Source organism: Patagioenas fasciata, chromosome W (assembly GCF_037038585.1).
Source record: "Patagioenas fasciata isolate bPatFas1 chromosome W, bPatFas1.hap1, whole genome shotgun sequence".
In the NCBI taxonomy this organism is placed as follows: domain Eukaryota; kingdom Metazoa; phylum Chordata; class Aves; order Columbiformes; family Columbidae; genus Patagioenas; species Patagioenas fasciata.
Window position 1 is genome coordinate 3,220,234 of NC_092559.1, and position 19,153 is coordinate 3,239,386.

The following is a 19,153-nucleotide window of genomic DNA, read 5'->3' on the forward strand; positions in this document are numbered from 1 at the left end:
TAATTATCTCCCCAAATAGATTTCTTTTGGTACCAAATACAAACATGCAAACAAATACCAAGCCTGCGTACACTCAGCTCGAGTTTGTCAACTCCTTCTCGTCTACATGTAGCAGGTCTCTCCTAACGCAGTCGTCAATGGAACCGGTTTACATGGAGATTTATTCCAAATACCAAGTTCAAGCATGCAAACAAGTTCAAGTATGTAAATGAAATACCGAGCTCAGATATGCAAACCAAATGCTGAGTTCAAATATAGCCAAATACCAAGGTCATATATGCAAACCGATCCAAATAGAATCATAGAATCGTTTCAGTTGGAAGAGACCTTCAGGATCATCGAGTCAAACCATAAACTAACCTAACTCTAGCACTAAACCATGTCCCTAAGAACCTCATCCAAACGCCTTTTAAACACCTCCAGGAATGGTGACTCAACCACTGCCCTGGGCAGCCTGTTCCAATGCCTGACAAGCCTTTCCGTGAAGAATTTTTTCCTAATATCCAATCTAAACCTCACCTGGTGCAACTTGAGGGCATTTTCCCTTGTCCTATCACTTGTTACTTCGGAGAAGAGACCAATACCCTCCATGCTACAACCTCCTTTCAGTTAGTTGTAGACAGCAATAAGGTCTTCTCTCAGCCTTTTTTTCTCCAGGCTAAACAGCCCCAGCTCCCTCAGTCGCTCCTCATGAGACTTGTGCTCCAGGCCCATCACCAGCTTTGTCACCCTCCTCTGCACTCTCTCTAGTACTTCAACGTCCTTCTTATGAAGAGGGGCCCAAAACTGAACACAGTATTCAAGATGCGGCCTCACCAGTGCCAAGTACAGTGGCACAATCACTTCCCTAGTCCTGCTGGCCACACTATTCCTGATACAAGCCAGGATGCTGTTAGCCTTTTTGGCCACCTGGGCACACTGCTAGCTCATATTCAGCCAGCTGTCAATCAACACCCCCAGATCCTTTTATACCAGGCAGCTTTCCAGCCACTCTTCCCTAAGTCTGTAGCACTGCCTGGGATTGTTATGACTCAAATGCAGGACCCAGCACTTGGCCTTGTTGAACCTCATGTGATTGACCTCAGCCCAATGATCCAGCCAATCCAGATCCTTCTGTATGGTCATCCTACCCTCCAGCAGATCAATACTCCCACCCAATTTGGTGTCATCTGCAAACTTACTGAGGGTGCATGGAAACCCCTCATGCAGATCTTTGATAAAGAAATTAAACAGAACTAGCCGCAATACTGAGTCCTAGGGAATACCACTCATGACTGGATTTGGCTCCATTCACCACAACTCTTTGGGCCTGGCCCTCCAGCCAGTCCTTTATCCATCGAAGAGAACACCCATCGAGGCCATGAGCTGCCAGCTTCTCCAGGAGAATGCTGTGGGATACAATGTCAAAGGCCTTACTGAAATCTAAGTACACAACATCCACAGCCTTTCCCTCATCTCCTAGGTGCGTCACCTTGTAGTAGAAAGAGATCAGGTTGGTCAAACAGGACCTGCCTTTCATAAACCCATGTTGACTGGGCCTGATCATATGGTTCTCTTGTATGTGTCATGTGACATTACTCAAGATCATCTGCTCCATGACCTTGCCTGGCACCGAGGTCAGACTGACAGGTCTGTAGTTCCCTGTGTTCTCCTTCCGGCGCTTCTTGTAGATAGGTGGCACGTTAGTCAACTTCCAGTCAACTGAGACCTCCCCAGTAAGCCAAGATTACTGATAGATAATGGAAAGTGGCTTAGTTATCACCTCCACCAGCTCCCTCAGCACCCTTGGATGTATCCCATCTGGTCTCATAGACTTGTGGGTGTCCAAATGGTGTAGCAGGTTGCAAACCATTTCCCCTTGGATTATTGGGGTTTCGTTCTGCTCCCCATCCCTATCTTCTGTCTCAGGGGGCTGGGTACCTGGAGCACAACTGTTCTGACTATTAAAGACTGAGGCAAAGAAGGCATTTAGTACCTCAGCCTTTCCCTCATCTTCTGTCACTATGTTTCCCTCTGCATCCATCAGGGGATGGAGATTCTCCTTAGCCCTCCTCTTGTTGCTAATATATTTATAGAAACATTTCTTGTTGCCTTTCACAGCAGTGGTCAGGCTCAGCTCTAGTTGAGCTTTGGCCCTTCTAATTTTCTCTCTGCATAACCCCACAGAATTCTTATATTCCTCTTGAGTAGCCTGCCCCTCCTTCCAAAGGTTATAAATTCTCTTTTTAGTCCTAAATTCCAGCCACAGCTCTCTATTCAGCCAGGCTGGCCTTCTTCCCCACTGACTTGCCCTCCGGCACATGGGGACAGCCTGCTCTTGCACCTGTATGATTACCTTCTTGAAGACTGCTTTGTCCTTCAGGACTGCCTCCTAAGGGACTCTGCCAACCATCGTTCAGAACAGGTCAAAGTCTGCCCTTCAGAAGTCCAAAGTAGCAGTTCTGTTGACCACCCTTCTAACTTCTCCAAGGATAATAAACTCAGTCATTTCATGATCACTATACCCAAGGTGACCTCCAACCGATATGTTGCCTATGAGCCCTTCTCTATTTACAAACAACAGATCCAGTGGGGCTCCTTCCCTGGTAGGCTCACTAACCAGCTGTGTCAGGAAGCTGTCTTCCATGCACTGCAGGAACCTCCTAGACTACTTTGTCTCTGCTGTGTTGTACTTCCAACAGACATCTGGTAGGTTGAAGTCCCCCATAAGAACAAGGGCTAGCGATCAGGAGACTTCTCCCAGCTGCCTGCAAAATATTTCATCTGCCTCATCATCCTGGTTGGGTGGTCTGTAACAGACCTCCACCAGGATGTCCGCCTTGTTGCCCTTCCCCTTGATTCTCACCCATGGACACTCAACCCTGTCATCACCCTCCTCAAGTTCTAGACAATCAAAACCCTCCCTAACATACATACCTACCCCACCTCCTCTCCTTCCTCACTTATCCCTTCTGAAGAGTTTATAGCCACCTATTGCAGCACTCCAGTTATGAGAGTTATCCCACCATGTTTCTGAGATGGCAATTAAATCATAGTTTCTCTGCCTCACAAGGGCTTCCAGATCCTTCTGTTTGTTGCCCATGCTGCATGCATTCGTATAGATGCACTTCAGACGAGCCATTGATTCCAGTGGGATGGCAGACAGAAGGGCCTCATTAGCACTAGCCTCAGATGCCAGCATGTCACCCTTGGGTGTGCCTCTGCCACACCTGGTTTCCTCCCCCTTCAAATGTAGTTTAAAGCCCTCTCAATAAGTTCACAGTATCACACAGTATCACAGTATGTTTGGGATTGGAAGGGACCTCAAAAGATCATCTAGTCCAATCTTCTAACTTCTGCCTCAGGTTCTTTTTCCCTTTTTGAGAGAGGTGCATCCCATTTGTCACTAGCAGACCAGGTGCCTTGTAAGCTGACCCATGATCAAAAAACCCCAAATCCTGCCAGTGACACCAGTCCTGCAGCCAGGTATTGATCTGCTCGTTCTTCCTGTATCTTTCCTCATCATATCTAGGGGGATAGAGGAGAACACTACTTTTGCTCCTGATCCCAAGGCCCTGAAGTCTCTCTTGATTGTCTTTAGTTTTCCCTTTTCAGTTTCATCCCTGCCCACCTGAAAAATTATTAGTGGGTAGTAGTCTGAGGGCCTAACCAGGGCAGGAAGTTTCCTTCTTACATCTTTAACCCTGGCCCCAGGGAGGCAGCAGACTTCCCTAAGAAGTGGGTCTGGCCTGCATTTAGGGTCTTCTTTTCCCTTTAGAAGGGAGTCTCCTACAACCACAGCCCACCTTTCTTTCTTTGTGAGAGCTGTTTTGATGGAGGGTGCAGGGTGACTTATCCTCTGCAGCACCTCCAACTTAGTGGAACCACCTCCCTCAATGTTGTTGTTTGTTTCCACTTGCAAGGCCTCATACCTGTTTTGCAAGGGAACCTGGGAGGGTGGGGTGGTCACAGTAGGAACCCTCCTTCTTCTGCGCCGGGCAGGAACTTGCTGTCATTTCCCCTTATTCCTCAAGTTGCTGCATTCCACATCCTGAGCCTCATGCTTGTTGGACAGAGGCACCTGGGAAGGTGGGGTTGGTGTTTCTCCTGCCACCCCGAGTGTGGACTTTCTTCCATTCATCCCTTTCCCTGCCTTCTTCAGTCAGGCAAGGGGAGGATACAGGAATCCCTTGATCTTTGTTTCTTGCTGGTGGTCTTACCTGCCCCCGGGTGGCCAGAGCTTGATCCCACCAGTTGATTTCCTTTTCTAGTTCCCTGATTCTTCTCAACCTTTCCACCTCCTCTCTCAGCTCCATTACCAGGCTGAGCAGGTCATCCACCTTCTCACACCTCGCACAACTGTTTTCTGTATTACCACTCCATACCAGTGAAAGGGTCTGACATGCTCTGCAGCCTGAGGTCTGGGTGGTTGCATGTTCCCATGGCAGCTCTGAGTTGCAACCTCCTTGCAGTTGAGTGCAGAGTACTTACCTTTGCCCCAAGTGGATACCACAGTCAGCTCCTTCTGCAAGGGTGACAACAACCAAATGAGATAAATCGCTTGAGCTTGCCCTGCCTGTGCAAACTGCTGCGCTATCTGCTTCACCCCTGTTTGTTGGCCCTGTTCACTGGACCTGGTCACCTGTGCTCCCTAGGAGAGCGTTTAAATCTTCCCCAGTTGCTCCTGGCAACGCCACTTCTGGGTGGGTCAGCCCCTCTCTCGAGATCAGTCACTTTCATGGCGATTGTCTCGACGGGACTGCAGCTCCGGGATCTCCCCCTCACCTCTCCAATCCATGCCCAGCCTCAGTCTCAGCTCTTATCATAGCCGCTGCTGTGCACGTCGGTTCATCATGTCTAAATCTCCCACAGTTGCTCTGTAGTTGCTGCTGTGCTTGTCACTCGCCACTGACTGAGTGTTGTGTCAGTTTTGCAGCATTTAAATCTCCCCCAGTTACACTGTAGCTGCTACTGTGCACATCAGTTCACCATGTTTAAATCTCCCATGGTTACTCTGTAGTCGCTGCTGTGCCCATCACTTGCCACTGACTTACACTTATTCAAGACAATATTTCGTTTTTAGTACTGTACCTTTGAGCTGCTTTCTGCTCAGCCAGAGAGAGGAACTGGTGGAGTTCCTGATCAATGGGTCGGTGTGTGCTGGAGTCCAGTTGTTCCTGCTCCCCACTGTTTTCAGTAAGCTGGACCAAGCAAGGGTCTTATCAGCATCCCATCTGGGGTGCCACAACTGTTGTCCCAAAAACAGGGTTCTGTCACCTTTTGTGCAAAAAAAGCCAAATTTCAGCACACAGAGACGAGATATTGTTTATTACAGAGTTGCACAAGCCTGGATGCTGGAATAAAGCCAGCATGCCAGCAAGAAAAGTAACAGCCATTATATAAAAAATCTCATCACTACATTCACACCCTAAAGAGCCTATGGGTTACACGTTTGCTTATTGCATTATACAATCCTTTTAGTGTATAATGAGCAACATTCAGGTAAAGGACACTTTATCCACTAGTCTCGAGATATGTGTTAAAGTAAGATTCACCTAATTGTGCGGGTTTCAAAAAGTCTAAAGTTGCAAGGTCAACCTCTCTGATTAAGAGTGTTGCAAGTCACTCTTAGTAAGACTGACCTAAACCTGAAAGGATTTACGTATCTTTAGGTTAGCAGTTGCCGACAGGATTCATTCTTTTAAGGGGTAATGAAAACACCACCACTAACCATCACACTGCCCACCACCACCCCCTCCCCACTTCAATAACCACCAGCACCACAAACCATACTTCCAACTCTAACTCCACCACTACCCTCACTATCACAACACCCACCATCACAAACACTACAACAAACTGAAACAAAGAAATTGACTCAACAGCATTAGATTACACTGTTAAGCAGGCAGTATTTATTTGCAGCACTGGGATCCCACTGGGGATTCTCCACCATGCAGGACTGGCCACTTCTCCTTGTAACTGCTTGCACTGCTGCTCAGAAGAACCTGGACAGGCTGGAGAACTGGGCAGAGAGGAACCTCATTAAAGGGACCTCATTAAAGTTCATTAAAGGGAAACACAAAATCCTACTTGTGGGCAGGAATAACCCCATGGACCAGTACAAGCTGGAGGCCAACTTGCTGGAAAACAGGTTCCTAGAGAAGGACCAGGAAGTCCTGGAGGGAAACGGGCTGACCATGAGCCAGCAGTGTGGCTGTGTGACAATGCAGGCCTACAGCCTCCTGGGCTGCATTCAGGAGAGGGTTGCAAGCAGGTTGAGAGAGGTGATCCTTCCCCTCTAGTCAGCACTGGTAAGGACACATCTGGAGTGCCTATGTCCAGTGCTGGGCCGCTCAGTTCAAAAGACATGCGGACTTACTGGAGGGAGTCCAGCAAAGGACCACAAAGATTTTGAACTCACACTGTGGGAGATATGAGGGATTTTCCTGAGGTTGTTGTGTGGATGGGTTGCTATTAGATGGAGATTTATTTATCAACTAGTCAGGCTCAAAGGAATTTCGTATGTTTTAAAACATACAAAAGCACTTGGAAATATGAGAAAGGAAGATCTTGTAAAATATTGTAATTAATGGTGGCTGCTGTATAAGTTAAATGATTGGGAAAAGTGTCCGGAGAATACAATCTTGAAGTATAACACTTTGTTGCAATTAACGTTGTTTTTAAGGCGAGAAGAGTAGGACAAAATAACTACAACAAGCTGAGAGATAATTAACTGATAGCACACATGACACAGTAAACTTGCTGAAGTCTGCAAGATGCTTTCCTCATTAACCTGTTTTCATTGTGGGTATCTGTTTAAGCATGTTGCAATTTTGGTAGGTCTTTGTTATATGGTACGATAAGTTCACAGTCTGTTAAATCATGAGAATCCGTTGACTCAAAAGGTGCATTTTGTGATAATACAGAAGGTCATGAGTAATTTAGTTCTTCACTGCATTAATGTGATGGTAAAATTTTGTGTGTAGTAGCTGTTATTTTTCTTTCTAGCATGCTAGCTTTATTCCAATATCCAGACTTGCGCAACTCTGTGATAGGCTGTGTCTCATCTCGATGTGCTGGATTTGGCTCTTTTGTATGCACACCAAGTAAAGAATCCTGGTTTTGGGATAACAGTTGTAGCGCACCAGATGAAACACTAATAAAAGCCTTGCCCGGTCCAGCTTGCTGCGGCGGCGGGGGGGCGGGTGCCAACTGGGTTCTAGCACGCACTGACCTGTTTTGTCAGGGAGACCCAGCAGCACCTCTGCCAGGCTGGGCAGTAAGCGGTTCAAAGGTGTAATGCAAAAATTGAGAGATTGTCTTAAATTAGTGTAACTGTGATCCATCTGCATATTTGAACTTGGTATTTGGTTTTCATATCTGAGCTCAGTGTTTTAATATGCATATTTATATTTGGTACTAAAAGAATTTTGTTTGGGGAGATAATTACAAATGGGAACCGGTTCCACTGCTAAAATTCCACCTTGCTCCCTCTTAGGATGCATCCTTATGGATTAGAATAATTGCTTATAGTGTCATCTAGTAACTTTGAGACCAGAAAAGAATTTAAGTTGTTAAACTCTGCTTTGCCAAAAAAAAAAAAAAAAGAAAAAAAGGAAAAAAAAAGAAAAAAACAAACAAACAGACACCTAAATGCTATGATGGATGTGAACTTGGTATTGTATGAGGTTGTATTTAAAAGTTGCTAGAATATGAACTGATTTGGATCTAGGAAAATGGAATAATGGATTGATGTTTAATATACTGTATTTTGACATCTGTAAATTGGGAAAGGTAAATAGGACTGAAGAATGTAACAACTGTTGAGCTAATTGGAATTGTGTATAAAACTCAGCTCATTGTAACTGAGGGGTTTGCCAGAGCCTCTCACTTCATACCAGCGATTACGCCAGCTGCGTGGCCTTGGCTATGTCTGAACTGCAGCAAGAAGAGAAAGAAGGAAAAAAAAAAAAAAGGAAAAAACCTGTTTTCCCCCTACTCAGCCATCCATCCTTGTTGTGGCACTGTGTTGCTTCTCGGCTTTGAATCAGAGGTTGTTGGTGATGTTTCTTTTTGCTTCTGTCTTGTTTCCTATGTTTTGGCAGATCTGGGGAAAGAGCTCATCATTTTACCTCCTTGCTGAAGATGGTCTTTTCACACTGGTCAGCTTCTGGGGGTCAGAGATTTTCAAAAATCAAGTGGAGAAAGTACTGACAAACCCGCTCTAACTGACAAGCTCTCCCTGCTCAGAGCAGATGATAGCCCTAGAGACCTCCATGGGTCCCTTCTGACCCTTCTTGTTAACACCTCTGGAGACTGCCTAGTTTGGTCCTCACTGCTCAAGCAGGGTCAGCTATAGGAGGCTGGTCAATGCAGGATCCATCTGGGCTTTGAATATCTCCGTGGATAGAGACTCCACAACCTCACTGGGCAACCTGTTCCAGTAATCAACCACCCTTTCAGTAGAAAAGTATTTTATTGTGTTTAGATGGAAGTTCCTGTGCTTCAGAGATTTTCAGAGATTCTTATCCCTATTTTTAAAAGTTCCACCTCCCATTGCCTTCAAGGTAGTTTTTAACAAGCCATTGTATTGCTCAATCTTCCCAGAGGCTGGTGCATGATAGGGGATATGATATATCCATTCAATGCCATGTTCTTTGGCCCAGTTGGTTATGAGACTATTTTTAAAATGAGTCCCATTGTCTGACTCAATTCTTTCTGGCGTGCCGTGTCGCCACAGGACTTGCTTTTCAAGGCCCAGAATAGTGTTCCGGGCAGTGGCATGAGACACAGGATATGTTTCCAGCCATCCTGTGATTACTTCCACCATTGTAAGCACATAGCGCTTACCTTGGCGTGTTCTAGGGAGTATAATATAGTCAATCTACCAGGCTGTCCCATCCCAACAGCTGGGATGAGGGATGAGTTAACTCTGAAAGTGACACGCGCTCTGACTCAACAGATGAGACCAGGCGTGAGTTAACTCTGGGTTAATTCTGCACGGTTATGCGAAGTGAATGACAGACAATCACTCCAGGGGTCCAATTCAATTATGAGCTTTACTAAAAGTATGTGTTGGAATACCAGTTACAGCAAATAGTGGCCTGGCAAAAGTATTTTATGATATCACAGAACTTATCAACACATTAACAGCAAAAGTCTTATTATGAGCGATGTATTGACAACCATTAGTAGCTATAATACAGGACTTGAATTCAACAGCAGAGCCTAAGATAATGTTACTCTTATATGTTCAAAAAGAAAAGAGAGAAAGAGAGTGGTAGAGAGGGAAGGAAAACTAAGGTATAAGAGAAAGAGAGTAATATATCATGGAAGGAGAGACAAAGAAATGGGCATATAGAAAAAAGGAGAGAAGGAAAGAGCAGAGAGAAAGAAAGAAAGAAAAGGGTGAGGGATCCAGACACACTTACGGCTCCACAGCGTGGATGACAGGACTTGTATGATGATGTATGGCCTCGGTGTCCTGTGGCGAGGATGCTGGGGTTTGCAGTTCAGGAGCGCAGCGTCCTCCGATGTCTGGTTCAGTTCCCGAGGCGAGGCTGGTGGGCTGAAGGTCCTCAGGGTGGTGGATTCCCTCAGTGAGGCTGGGCTGGTGGACCAAGAGTCCTGAGGGTGGATTCCTTTCAGCGAGGCTGGTGGGCTGAGGGTCCTCAGAGTGGTGGATTCCCTACCAATGCTGTTTTAGGTAAGCTTTTTTATAGCTCTCTGAGTAAAGGAAAGTCTGGGGGGGAAAGGGGTGATTGTGAAAGATCGACAAGTCTGGACAAGTCCCGGTCCACGTTAAAGGGTCTCAGCTTTTCCCCTTTGTTTGCCAAGCTGGGCATATCAGAAGATGGGGCTATGTGTCCTCCAGCACATTCTCCACCTCCAGCATCGGCCAGCCGACCTGAGCTGTGGCTGTGGCTCATTAGCTTGTCGTTGATTTGTAAATCGCAGTTCCCCCTATACTGAATGTGTCATCTCCTGTGGCTGGATGAACTAGTTTTGCCACAGTGTATTCAACCATGATCCAATACACAACACAGGCCCCCCATATTTCAACCACCACCCCCCATACCACACAGGCTTTAACGTTTTGGCCTGCTTGATTGCAGTACATGTTTCATGATCATGGATAACCCGTGAAATAATGTCCATGGTTAAGTCCACCCCTCGGTCACGAGCCCATTTATATGTTGCATCTTGTCCTTGATGCCTTGAAGCATCATGGGCCCACCAAGCTATAAAAAGTTCACCTTTATGTTGCCAGTCCAAATCCACCTCAACTACTTTAATCTTAGCAGATGGATATGCTTGCTGGTTGTTTTGATGTTCCTCAGTGGCATGACGTTTAGGCACATGGGCATCTACATGATGTACTTTTACAGTCAGGTTGTTAGCAATCAGGACACATAACCACGGACGTAGTTATATGCGGTGCTTTATTTCAGCGCTGGGAAACCAGGGGTTCGCACCCAAAGCTGGCTTCGAACAGCTGATTCAGACCATACCTTATTATACAAGTTAGTCACATACATATTCATTACACCCCTGACAACCATTAGCATATCCCACACCTATTCTAACACAAACTTTCTATCTAAAAGATGCTATAATTATCAGTTATTTTCTACGGTACCAACTTTAAAAGAATATATCGTAAATCTATGTCTACCTTAAGAATAAGGCTCGGTTACAGTTACCTGCCTTATAAGAATATACCATAAATCTATGTCAGCTTTAAGAACAGAGTTTGGTTACTGATTACAAGAGTTCTATGGCTACAGGGCTGGTTGCTATCCTAATATTAAGTCAACTGTAACAGATCCAGCGATATTCAGGGAAGATCCATTCTGTCCTGTTCCATGGAAAAAAAACATCTTGTAAGGTTGATTACTATCATCTTCCCCCCTTTGAAAATCCTTTTCTTTAGACAATGGATTTTCACTTTAAACAACCTCTTCAATTATTGATTTGATTGGTGATTTGGCAAATGTGACAGTTCATAAGCTGGAGGGCTAACTGGATGGCTGTCAAATACAGGATTAGCATAATTTTTACTCAGGACACTAAAAATGCGGTTATTCTTAGCATCTGTTTGACTAATTACGCGTTTAATATCTACATATAATAAACAAAGAAGTATAATCACAATTGTAAGTACAACTAAGCTTTCTAGTAGTGAATGTACCCATCCTCCTAAATTTAAACCAAATGAATCCAACAGAGCTCCTATCCAGCTCTGTTCTGCATCCTGTTTTTCCTTTTGCAGCTCCATCTCTGTTTGGGTCAGTTGAGAAATGTCCTTCTCGACCTCCAAAGTTACGTTTGGAATATGGATGCAGCAATGATCAATTCTGTCTTTCAAATATCCACAGACACCATTTTCTTTCAATAGCATTATGTCGAGTGCCATTCTATTCTGCAAGGTCATTTTAGTCGTAGCCTGTAATTGTATATTAAGTTCCCAAAAACCTTTTTTAGTTATTCTGGCCAATCGATCCATTTACCCGATCAATTTATCAATCATTTCTCTGTTTCTGTATGCCGCAATTGGTGCAAAGAAAGATTCTAGTGCCCAGCCGAATTTAACACTGCTTGATGGTTCGTGCCACACATCGTCTTCATCTATTTCTCGTTTGTGCCTAACATGTAGAAGTTCTTGCCCATTTTTCAAGGGAGACTTTTTCCAAATAGGACATAGGGTTGGCAGTCCCAAAGTAATTTCCCTTACTGGTCCTGCTATTGGTAAATGCGTTGTCCAGGTCCCATCACTTAAGGCCCAAACCAGATGTCCCACACTACCTATAACGCCTCTACAATCAATTCTATCTCCATCAATACCTACCTTGGTTCCTTCCTTTGGATCCAATTGTTTCTGACAAATGCAACCTGCAATTACTGCAACCTTAACGATGGATATAGGTATCTCCCTCATATCTGTCTGACAAGTTATTACTCGTGAACAATTCCACCATGGTACTGTTGTTCCTTCTGTTACATTGGACCACCGTACACACCATGGAAATGCTTCACTATATTGGTATTGTTGTACAATACTCAATGTCCACATGTTACTCCATGATTCAGTTATATTTTTATTATCCTGATCTTTGCATTCCCAGTAGGTCCGTTCAACCGTTTGGTTTACTATTTTGGTAGTCCACTTGTCATAATAACACTAACCTATATTTTTAAATCGTCCTATTTTAATATATTTTGCCCCAGGTAATTTTAAACAATCCTCCCTTGGCCCTGGTATTTTCCATTTTCCTTGTTCTTTTACCTTTTGTTCTGTTGGGACGACTTCTTTTCTAGTGTGGGATTCGCATGCTATTTTACCAGTTGTATTTATTTCTGGTAGGGTGGTAGATATTATTCCCCACTGTATTGGGTCTTTGGCTGATTTTGGAATTGGAAGGCAAGCAGTGATGCTACTGGTATTCTGAGTCAGTGCGAAATCTCGAATTAATCCTATCATCAGATTCTCTGCCTGATTGTGTACGCTTTGTACCACCTGTGGTATCTGGGTACTTTTCTAATTGCCTACTGCTCTTTGTGGCATAATTTGCAATTTTGTTTGAATAGTCTCATTTTCCTACCGTCTATCAGAGGCCTTGTGAAATAGAGTGGCACTTCCCTCTCCAGTTTTCAAAAGTACAAACACTCTAACCAAGATCAGAATTCGGTAATGCAAACCAGACATTATTGCGATGTAATCTTGAGCGAGATAGGACCCACTATCTGCGATTTCCACAGTCTTGGGACTCTTTTCACTCGGGTATAGTGTATCCAGGAGTCTACTCCAGCAACTTTGACTGTGGTGAATGTAGTCAGGAGTACTTGATAGGGTCCGTCCCAATGCTCTTTTAAGGGTTCTTCATTCCAAGTTCTTATATACACCGTATCTCCAGGCTCTATATCATGTACCGGATTCTTGAGCACTAGTGGGCGATTCCACACTAGTGCGGATCTGAGTCGATTCAATGCCCTGCCAAGAGACAACACATAATTGTACAAGTCCTGATTTCCTTTCACATGTACCTCTGGGTTTGGGTTTGGTGCTTCATATGGTTTGCCATACAAAATCTCGTATGGACTTACTGACATTCCACTCCTAGGTTTAATCCTAATACGCAACAATGCTGTTGGCAAGGCCTGAGGCCATTGAACTTTTGCTTCCTGACAGATCTTGCTAAGTTGCCTTTTTAGGGTTTGATTCATTTTCTCCACTTGTCCACTAGACTGGGGTCTCCATGGGGTATGTAACTCTCACTTAATTCCCAAACATCTGCTGATTTCTTTTACCAATTGTGCAACAAAGTGTGGTCCCCTATCGGAGGATATCCCCAGTGGTACCCCAAATCTAGGGATTATTTCCTTTAGTAACCATTTTACAGTTTCTTTCGCCTGGTTGGTGCGACAAGGGAAAGCTTCCGGCCATCCTGAAAAGGTATCTACCCCAACTAGTATATACCTGAATCCTCGGGTTCTGGGAAGTTCCGCATAGTCTATTTGCCAATAATCCCCAGGTTGTATGCCTGTCTTTATTTTCCCCATTTCTGTTTTTCTTTTTACTAAAGGATTATTTTTCAAGCAAATTTCACACTTAGCTGTGATAGACTTTGCCATTGTTAACATCTGGACTGAGATAATTTGTTTCCTTAAATAAGTTACCAATGCTTCTGCACCCCAGTGACACTTCTGGTGTTCCGTCTGAAGTATTCCTCTCATAATAGTGGTTGGTACCACAACTTGTCCATTGGTGGTTACATACCACCCAGAATTATTCTTACTGGCTCTTACTAGACTTGCCAATTTTTCATCTTCTGTAGAATATTTAGGTGGTTCTGAAGGTAATAAATCAATTGCTCTTACCTTCTGGGAGACAAGACCCACCATTGTCCTCACTTGCCGTGCTACTGACCGAGCTGTTTGATCAGCAAGCCGATTTCCCTTGATGATTTTTGATGTTCTACTTTGATGAGCTTTACAGTGCATTACAGCAACTTGTGATGGTTTTTGAATGGCCTTAATCAGGTTCAGTATCTCCTCCTGGTACTTAATGTTTGTTCCTTGTGAAGAGAGCAGTCCCCGCTCTTTCCAAAGGGCTCCATGCACATGAACAACTCCGAAAGCATATTTTGAATCAGTCCATATATTAACTTTCTTGTTTTCGCTGAGTTCCAATGCCCTGGTTAAGGCGATTAACTCCGCTTTTTGTGCTGAGGTGTTTGGTGGTAAGGGCTTAGCCTCAGTTACTGTCTTGGCAGTAGTAATCGCATATCCTGCATACCGCATTCCGTTCTCCACAAAGCTACTGCCATCAGTAAAGAGTTCCCAGTCAGTTTCTGCCAGCGGAGGGTCTTTCAAATCAGGGCGACTTGCGTGGGTATATTCGATGACTTCCACGCAATCATGTTCTAGGTCTCCTTCTTCAGTACCTGCACCCAAAAACTCAGCAGGATTCATTAGGTTAGTAGTTTTTAGAACAACATCATCTTGTTCTGTCAGAATTACCTGGTATTTCATCATTCTGCTTCGGGACAGCCAATGGCCCCCCTTTTGTTCCAGTACTGTTGTCACCATATGGGATACAAACACTTCTATCCTTTTTCCCATAGTTAATTTTCGGACTTCCTGGATCAGTATTACTGTAGCAGCTACCGCCCGTAAGCACGCCGGCCACCCAGCACTTACCGGATCTAGCTGTTTAGAAAAATAGCCAACAGGTCTTTTCCAGGATCCCAGTCGTTGGGTTAATACCCCCAAGGCAAGTCTTTGTCACTCGTGTACAAACAACTGGAAATCTTTGCTCAAGTCCAGCAGGCCCAAGGCAGGTGCCTGCATCAAAGCCTGGTGCAGATGACCAACAACATTACCCATACAAGAACTGGTTTAGACAGAGAGATAAGAAAGTATAAATAAAAACGCAATTAAGGAGCTGACTTAAAAGTTAATTTGACTTCTGAAAGATGAGGCAAGTTTCTAACTCCGTGAAGCTCAAAGCAGCGACTGGATAGTTGGGAGGTATTTGAATGAACAAAGAGCAAGGGGAAATACCGAGAGCAATGGGAAGGACAAATGTCCAAATACGATACTGTAAAATCGACAATTTGAAAAAACTTCTAAAACCAAAGTTTAAGATTTTTGAAACAGCATTGCTTTATTGATGCCAGGCTCACTCGCGGGGATAGCTCCACCAAGCAAGGGTAGTGAGTAAATCCCAAACCAAGATTCGATTCACACAGATCATGCATATTCATTATGTTTCCAGGAAATTCTTTACATATGTATTATATTTCTTGGAACCACTTAGCATATGTAAATGTCCCCAGTGCATACACAGTTCAATGAGTTGGGGGTCGTTTGAGGGTCCTGGGAGAAAATAAGAAGTCTTTCTCAGCCTGCCTGCTTGTCCTGGTTTTGTTAAAAACAAGACCAGTTCCTCTTTTAGTGTTTTACAGGTCATTTGGTGATGATAAAGCAGACTACAGTTTGGTTTTGATTTTAAGGATGTTGTTGCAAATCTGGTATTATTTGTATTATTGGCTCACTTGGTTGTATTCAATGATGCTTCTTTTGGGGTTGATGCTTCTTGTTAGTGCTTACGTGCAGAACATCATCTCTGGAAGTAGGGATAAAGTTGGTATAATAGCTTTGTTGCTGGGTTGTGTAGCATTGCTTTATAGGGTGATAGTTAAGCCAATGGTGTATTTCTATTCATTGTTGTCATACTTCGGGAGTATGCATTTTTTTAATTCTCCGGCAGAAGCAAAAGAAATTAAAGAGAACTGTACCTTTTGTTTTTTTCAGTTGCAGGAGTGAGATTTTAGGAGAGCTATTCAATTATTCCTTGCCTTTTTCATTTGGACAAATTACAGATGCTTTTGAGAATTTTGAATATTCCTGGACAATTGAGCAAAACTTGTTGGTAATCCTGGGTCTCTGGAATGTGTGTCAGTCTTTGCTGGTGATAAAACTACTCAGGAGGACTGTAGCGATTCTAACTTCTGCAACAGGTGTTGCAGCTATTGAAGTCTCAGCAATGTGCACTGCAGCCACTCAAACTCCTGTGACGGATTTTGCAGCCACGTCAATGCTGACAACAGATAAAACGGCTACTGCAAACCTCTCAACAAGCACTGCAGCCACTCCAATTCCTGATGAAGTGCCATGTACCTGAGGTATAATGTGGAGGTTTGTGCAGAGTACACTACCGACTTACACCCACACTTTAGGATTACTAGGCATTTCAGCGGGAGACCAGCCATCAACTGTGGGTGAAATACCGAACATGTTGTGGCAGTATGAAGACACTCTTCTCCCCTACAAGCCTGTGTCTCAGCTGTGGAGAAACTGTGTGACAAACTGTCTGAGAGGGAAGATAGATCCTACTCGTCACCTGCACGGGCCCAAGTCACAGCTATTAAGAGAAGACGCCCTTCTGCAGGACCAGCTCGAGAGAAACGGGACACGTCATGAGATGAATTACAGAATCATAGAATGTCAGGGATCGGAAGGGACCTCGAAAGATCATCTAGTCCAATCCCCTTGCCAGAACAGGAACACCTGGATGAGGTTACACAGGAAGGCGTCCAGGCGGGTTTTGAATGTCTCCAGAGAAGGAGACTCCACAACCCCCCTTGGGCAGCCTGTTTCAGTGCTCCATGACCCTCACGGTGAAGAAGTTTCTTCTCAAATTTAAATGGAACCTCCTGTGTTCCAGTTTGCATCCTTGGCCCCTTGTCTTATCATTGGTTCTCACTGAGAAGTGCCTGGTTCCATCCTCGTGACACTCACCCTTTATATATTTATAAACAATAATGAGGTCGCCCCTCAGTCTCCTCCAAACTAAAGAGACCCAGCTCCCTCAGCCTTTCTTCATAAGGGAGATGCTCCACTCCCTTGATCATCTTTGTGGCTCTGCGCTGGACTCTCTCAAGCAGATCCACACAGATCATGCATATTCATTATGTTTCCAGGAAATCCTTTATTATATTTCTTGGAACCACTTAGCATATGTAAATGTCCCCAGTGCATGCACAGTTCAATGAGTCGGGGGTCTTTTGAAGGTCCTGGGAGGAAGTAAGAAGTCTTTCTCAGCCTGCCTGCTGTTTGACCTTAAGTCCTGGGCAGGTGCAGTTCCTTTGTTATTCCGTTTGTAACCGCAAAGACTGTATGAACCAGTCCTTGCGCTGTTCTTGTCTCCTAACCTTCTCTTGTTTCTCTTAATTAATACCATTCTTGTGACTTAATGCCTAATAAGTGCCTAACACCTAACATCTGTGAACCTTATTCCTAATAAGTGCCTAACATCTATGAACCTTATTATTATTAAATTATTTTATTACTAATTTCTGATTTTAGGTATCAGATACATCTGCTGAAACTATATCCTTAGATATAGTCATTTAATCAGAAGAGGTAGGAAGACCTGAAAATTGAGGAAGATTAAATTCACGGCATAATGCAATAGACAGAGTAGTAGGAACTGACTGTATTAGAGGCTGAAGTGAGCCTAACTGGAAATGAGTGGGAAAGGCACCCTAATTTGACTGGCCCAGATGCTCCGTGCATTCTTGGCATAGACTACCTAAGGAGAGGGTATTTTAAGGACTCCAAAAAGGTATCTATGGGCCTTTGGTATAGCAGCTGTAGACACTGAAAAACAGTATGCCCTGTTCACTGATGGATCCTGTCGTCTTGTAGGAAAACATTGAAAGTGGAAATCTGCTGTATGGAGTCCTACACAACAAGTCACAGAGACTGATGGGGGGCAAGGTGAATCAAATCAGTTTGCACAGGTAAAAGCCATACAGCTGCCATTGGACATTACTGAACGAGAAAAGTGGCTAGTACTTTATCTCTACACTGACTCATGGATGGTGGCAAATGCAAATGTGGGGGTGGTTAAAACAGTGTAAGCAAAATAACTGGCAGCACAGAGGCAAGCCTGTTTGAGCTGCCCCATTGCGGCAGGATATTGCTGCTTGGCTAGATAACCTTGATAGTAATCAACCTTACAAAATGTTTTTTTTCCATGGAACAGGACAGAATGGATCTTCCCTGAATATCGCTGGATCTGTTACAGTTGACTTAATATTAGGATAGCAACCAGCCCTGTAGCCATAGAACTCTTGTAATCAGTAACCAAACTCTGTTCTTAAAGCTGACATAGATTTATGGTATATTCTTATAAGGCAGGTAACTGTAACCGAGCCTTATTCTTAAGGTAGACATAGATTTACGATATATTCTTTTAAAGTTGGTACCGTAGAAAATAACTGATAATTATAGCATCTTTTAGATAGAAAGTTTGTGTTAGAATAGGTGTGGGATATGCTAATGGTTGTCAGGGGTGTAATGAATATGTATGTGACTAACTTGTATAATAAGGTATGGTCTGAATCAGCTGTTCGAAGCCAGCTTTGGGTTTGGCAATAGAAAGCAGTCGCGGTAATGCCTTAGATCTGCCGTGTTTAGACGTTGCGCCTTCAGAAACTGAACCCTCTGCACCTAAACCCCTTAAATCCTCGGCACCTGTGCGTCTTACTGAAAGTGATATTGATTCCAGTGGAGATGAGGGGGCAGCAATTGGTGTAAAAGGAGTAACAACCACACCAATATCCCACAGGACTAGGAACAGAGGAAAGGAAGTCCAAAAGGGGGGTGGACTGCCAAATGTAATAGCACCACTGAGACAAGCGGTAGGAGTGGGGGGAGAGCCAGTTTATGTAAAAATCCCGTTTTCGCCAGGAGATTTAATGATCTGGAAAAATCAGCTGGTCCTTACCGGGAAAACCCGGACAAGGTTGCAAGGATAATTAAAATGATAATTAAAACGCAGAATCCTGATTGGGATGATTTACAAGTGATTCTTGACACATTAATGGATTCTACAGAAAAGGATATGGTTATACAGGTAGCAAGAGATAAAGTAAGGGAGGATATTTGGAATGGAATAGTGGGTGGCAATGTTGATGAAAATTTTCCAAAGGAGGATCCCCGGTGGGATTATAATACTGGAGGTGGTCAGCTTCGCCTCCGGAGGTATCAGGACTGGTTATTGATCGGTGTTCAGACTGCTATGCCTAAACAAATGAATTGGTCAAAATTGTATAATGTTAGGCAGGAAAAGAATGAATCCCCTTCAGCCTTTTTAGAAAGA

The 19,153-nt window shown here is 44.0% G+C and overlaps 1 pseudogene; it reads left to right on the forward strand.

The window, feature by feature from the left end:
- The first annotated feature begins 5,933 nt into the window (after window positions 1-5,933).
- Window positions 5,934-19,153, forward strand: part of LOC139826301 (uncharacterized) — a 33,187-nt pseudogene continuing 19,967 nt past the window's right edge.